This window comes from Typopeltis vanoorti, chromosome 4, assembly GCF_054136105.1.
Source record: "Typopeltis vanoorti isolate ZY-2024b chromosome 4, IOZ_Tvanoo_1.0, whole genome shotgun sequence".
Taxonomy (NCBI): Eukaryota; Metazoa; Arthropoda; class Arachnida; order Uropygi; family Thelyphonidae; genus Typopeltis; species Typopeltis vanoorti.
The window spans coordinates 139,025,787-139,031,808 of record NC_143552.1 but is presented as its reverse complement, the minus strand read 5'-3'; the positions used below and the strand labels follow the sequence as shown (position 1 = coordinate 139,031,808).

At 35.5% G+C, this 6,022-nt stretch overlaps 1 non-coding gene and 1 pseudogene across 1 annotated transcript; both read left to right on the top strand.

Moving 5' to 3' along the window:
* Positions 1-3,387: 3,387 nt before the first annotated feature.
* Positions 3,388-3,465, top strand: LOC150107714 (U2 spliceosomal RNA; annotated as a pseudogene).
* On the top strand, positions 3,466-3,663 carry LOC150107713 (U2 spliceosomal RNA). The gene has a single exon (XR_016548269.1). It is a non-coding gene; the product is annotated as a U2 spliceosomal RNA (small nuclear RNA).
* Positions 3,664-6,022: the final 2,359 nt, after the last annotated feature.

The window sequence follows — 6,022 nt, the reverse complement described above, 5'->3', positions numbered from 1 at the left end:
AAAAACAATGGCAGACCGATGAAATACTAGAATGAGACCGCAACAGCCCACCTGGCCTAGATTTGCGAAAGGAGGATGAAGTAAAGAAAAGATGGTGATGATGAAGAATAAGAGTATGTCCTATCTCCACTGTTACTATTAACCCTTGAAGTCAGGGATTTACTGCCCAAGGAATTTTATCCCCATCTAGTTCTCGAAATTAAATGGTTTGATTTGATCTTATGATCATCCACCAGCTGGTTTCGAGATACATATTCCTATAATATTGACTTCTTCCAAGATGAATCAAACAGAAATAAAATGGTCCTCATTCCCCGGAGGCCAGATTGTTACCGCCTACGACAGCAGACAGTTAACATGAAGGCAGAGGGCACTAAGAATCCCCGGTAACCAGATCATGCTGCCATTGGAAACTAGACCTTGGGACTTTAAACTGTGAAGCACAGCTGAACTCACTAAAGAGCTAAAGTGACTAAAATGGGACATTCTCGGACTGTGTGAAGTTCGACGTAATGGTGAAGAAATTCTTCAATTTAAAAACGGAGACATGCGATATTATTGAAGCCAAGATAAGGAAAGAATCAGTGGGGTTGGATTCATGATTAACAAAAAATTGAAGAAAAACATAATAGAATTTGATAGTATATCTGATCGAATAACAAGTATTGGTGTTCAAATCTTAAACAAAATACACTCTTAAGATCATCCAAGTCTATGCACCAACAATAAATCATAGTGATGAAGAAATTGAAGCCTTCTATCATGATGTATCCTAACTTTACAATAAAGGAAAACATTGTTTCAGAATTGTAATGGGAGACTTTAATGCTAAGATACACAATCAGATGAAAGTTCAAATTGAAATTTGGGATATGGCATGAGCAATGATAGAGGAGCAAGGTTAATAGAATTTGCAGAAAAGGAAAACCTGTACAGAGAGTAGACATGGAAAAGTCCAAATGGCAAAACTAGTGAAATTGAATTTGTCCTCAGCAATAAGAAAAACATTTTTCAAGACCGCTTTGTTATAAACACCTTCAACATTGGAGTGACCATCGTACGGTACGCAGTAAGAGTCAAATAAACTGCCAAAAAGAAAATCAATGCAAAACATAGATGTACACAAACTCAACATTAAAAAATATATATTTCAACATGAACTGAACAATAGATTTAAAAATCTTATTATAGATGATAATGCTGATCCATCAGAAAGTGATCACATTATCACCCAAAACCTTTTACAATGCTCACTTGAAATAGCTGGTACCACAGAACAGAAACAAGACAACATTTTTGAACAAACAAAACAGCTGATGAAAAAACGAAAAGAAATGAAACAATCAAATAACCCACAGAATAAATTTGAATACACTGAATTGTGCAAAACGACCAGAAAACGTATCATAGAAGAATTAAGAAAATTCAATTGTAAATTCATACAACAGACAATTGAAAACAACCGTAGTCTCAAAAATGTCAAACAGCAATTGATGAACAGCAATAAACAGATGGCTGCAGTCAAACTATAGGACGGGACCATCACCAGAGATTGATATGCTATAGCAAAAAGAGTTGAAGAATTTTACTCAATATTATATCAGGATGATGAATTAAATGAATAAAATGTCAACTAAAAAATAGCTGAAGTACTACAGATTCTACCAGAAGAAGTTATGTGGAGCATCCAAAGCTTGCAAAATGGAAACGCTGCATGTGAGGATAGAGTTATAGCTGAACTTCTAAAAGCAGATGGAGAAATTATCTACAAACTCTTAGCAAAACTATTTACTTTATGCCTGAAGAAAACTGATGTACCATGAACATGGAAGAAGGCCACCCCAATTCTGTTACATAAAAAAAGGTGACATAGAAGACTTGGCGAACTACCCACCTATCAGTGGTTTACAAAGTGTTTACGAAAGTAAGTCTTAGCCTCATAGGCTTTGTACGACTCTAGACCTAGCACCACCAAAAGAACAGGCAGGCTTTCGAACTAATACAATGAACCATATTCAAGTTGTACAACACATTATTGAACGGTGTAATGAATATCAGTTACCATTATGTCTTGGTTTTATTGATTATGAGAAAGCCTTTGATTAAGTAAAAACTTGCGCAATACTTAAAGCATTACGAAACCAACAAATGAGGTAGCCATATGTCAGGCCCATCAAATCAGCATACACAATGCCGCAGCAGCAATTCATTCCAATGGAAACATCTCTACTGTGGAAATATAGAGAGGTATAAGACAGGGTGACACGATATCTCCGAAATTATTCACAGCGTGTCTAGAAGAAATATTCAATTCAAACGTCTTGATTGGGAATGGAAAGGTCTGAAGATAAATGGAAGATATTTAAGCCATTTTACGCTTTGCAGACATAGTTATCTTTACTTCGAGTGCGCATGAATTACAGACTCGTATTCAAGAACTCTAAATTGCTTGCAAAACAGCTATATCAACCATAAATAATAAAAATCAGTTTCTTATAGTCCTTATATATAAGGACTGGCTTAAAGGGGCGAAGCAAGAATGCTTTTCATCTTCCCCGTTATCTGTAGAGGACAGTGTAGGGATAAGGTGCTATTGAGCTATTAAGGCTCAGATCATGGCAGGAGGGTAACAGCAATAGCCGAGCCTCAGTTAGAACTTCATTAGCTACAGCATTGTCATCCATTTCCCTCCATGGGTGTTGGATTCAAAAATCAGTTTCTTAAGCTTTGAACACAGCCATATAAAATTTTATTTAAAAACTTAAAAGGTGTATTAGTAAATTTCAAGTTATTTTAAAATTTTTAAAACTTATTTTTTATGTCATATTATATTATAATATATAAAATTATTTATTATATTTTAGTTATAATTTAATATTTATTTTACGAAGAAATTCAATTAAGTTTCGAATCTTATCGGTATGTACCTGTTCAGAGGTAATGGAATGTTAAATGCCATTTAGACTTATTTAGACACTAATGTTCGATACACTCATTGAATTTCACCATAAAAAATACATATAATTATAATAAAAATATAATAAATAATTTTATATATTATAATATAATAAGAAATAAGAAAGGATGATTTTTTAAATAACTTAATATTTACATAATACACCTTTTAATTTTCTGAATAAAATTGTATATAGTTTGTTCAAAGCCCAAGAAAATTCGCTTGGAGGTTTCGATTTCCGAAATATCTATATGGTGTATCTATATGGTGTTGGTATGTTGGTATATATATATATATATATCTATATATATATATATATATATATATATCTATATATCTATATATATAGATATATATATATATAGATATATATATATATAGATATATATATATATATATATATATATATATATATATATATATATATATATATCGCTTCTCGGCCTTTTGGCTAAGATCAAAGTGTAGTATCTGTTCTTATCAGCTTTAGAGTTAGTGTGCTTACTTATATCGCTTCTCGGCCTTTTGGCTAAGATCAAAGTGTAGTATCTGTTCTTATCAGCTTTAGAGTTAGTGTTTTGTTAGTGTGCTTACTTATATCTGTTACGGGTCCCTTTGGGACCCAGGATATTAAGCCTAGTGTAGCTAGTAGATTGTGTAGTATCTGTTCTTACAGAGCTACACAGGTCGTGAGTGACCAACAAACCCCGGACAGGGGCAACAATAAACACTTTTTTGTTTTACAGAGGTGTTAGTGGAAAGTACACTGCACTGGTGTCATCAGTCTTTACCTCTAGCTCCCCCTCTACATCTAGGTGTACGAGGGTTACAGCCGGCCGGCTCCAACCGCAACGAGGACCAGTGTTGGATGTACTTTGGTACTGATCTAGGAGTGGAGATATCTGACTGAAGCCAAGTACAATCCACAGCACATTCCCCCGTAACAGTATCAGAGCTTCTGCCTATATATATATATAAAGAAGCTCCGTCCTACACAATATAGTAAATATGTCTAAATTAAATAGACCCTGCACAGTAAGATTCACCTTTAAACAAATAGTTAAAGCAGAAGATTTAGCCGATGCATTAGCCAATACTGTCAATCCCAGTCAGTTATGTAACATCAACTGCTGGGACTACCCTAAAGGACTGTATGAAGTTACAGCAAAAAACCTTTATTATACCAAAGACCTGCTCCTGAGAGAAGGGGTAACAGTTAACGGAGTTAAATTTCTTCCAAATTCAGTTGGCAGTTCCACTAAATTCATATATCTGAGAAAACTCCCCGCAGAAATAACCGATGACATGATCTTTTCCACATTCAAACTTTATGGCACAGTCCTCAAAATTAACAGAGCACATTTTCCAAAATACCCCAATATTGAACAAGGGGACAAAATTAGTGTTAAACTTCAAATGCAAAAACCGGTCCCTAACTTTGTAGATATCGAAGGTCATCTAATCATGGTCTCTTATGATGGAGTCACCAGGGTATGTTCCAAATGCTATAAACCTGACCATGAAGCCAAGGTTTGTCCCAGGAACAGATGTGGCAACTGTGATGTTTTTGGGCACTCACAACTTGTCTGCACAGAGCCATGTAAATTATGTAATGAAAGTTCACATAGGAAATACGAGTGCAGTGCACTAAATCCTCCAATAATATCGATGGAAGAGTACCCACCACTTCCAACAAAAATATCTCAAGGGAAAAGGGACTCGGAGAAAAAAATAATAAATGCCCCGGAACCAAGTACCACAACACAAGTTGTGGAAGAAGGTGAACATAAGTTAATACCTCTTAACCCGACACCAGTCGTGGACCCCTCTCTAGAAGAAGAGAAACCAACAGATCCAAAAAAGGTCCCTGAAACAATGTTCCACACAGAACGAGGGTGTAGTCTCCCCTCTTCATGTGAAACCATTCCAGATCTCGATCCACGCGATCTTAGCGACGACTCATCAGTAGCTATGGAAGAAGACATTCCTCTCCCTAGCCAAACTCAGCCAGTTGAAACTGGGGATGCCCCACTGCCTACAGATCTTACCTTGAAGTCTAATCAATATGTTGATGTGCGTGAGGACGCACAAGACAACCAGAAACTCCAAGAATGTTTAAAAGAAACTGTGCCGAGTGATAACAAAAATACCTACAAGTCAAAAATCCCTAAACAAACAGAAAAGAAACTTTCTGAAGATGGAGATTCTTCTAAGAAATATTTAAGCCTTTGTCTAACAGATTGTCTACAGCCTGAATCTCAGGGCCCCAAAAGGAATAGGCCATCCTCTGAAACTGGCGACACCTCCAGTTCACCAGAGAGAGAACGGAAAACCAAAAAAAAACAAAAACCCAAGAATAACTCCAATACCAAACCCCAGTGATGAGTCCACCAACCTCTTTAAAAATAGCTACAATGAATATTCAAGGATTCAATAATAACAGAAAACAAAACTGGTTATTTAATACCATGATTTCTAATAAATGGGATATTATATTTTTGCAGGAAACACATATCAATCACTTGAAATTACTCAAAAATTTTGAAAACAAATTTAACATTCAATCTTTCTGGAGTTTCGGAACAAATAGAAGTAGAGGGGTAGCCATCATCTTTAACCCCAACTTCATAGGTAAAATCCTTTTTTCTAAAAGAGATCAAGATGGCCGGATTATTATAGTTCACATTAAAATAAATAACTGTAGCATTAAATTAGTAAACATCTATGCTCCAACAGATAAAGCGGAAAGAAAAGATTTCCTGAAAAATTTACCTCCATATTTAGACGGTTCCTTCGAAATTATTTTGGGCGGGGATTTTAACTTTGTAATGAACTTGTCACAGGATAAAGTAGGAGGAGATAACAAACAAGGTGATTTTGGTAAACTACAGCTGTCAGAAATTTGTTCCGAATATAAGCTTACAGATTCATGGAATTTTCTCTACCCCAATAAAACTTGTACCACTTGGAAGTCCAGCAGAGGCATCAGAACAAGATTGGATAGAATTTACACCTCGGAAAACCTTACTGCACTATTGAAGCAGAACTTAGTAGATCACACAAGTT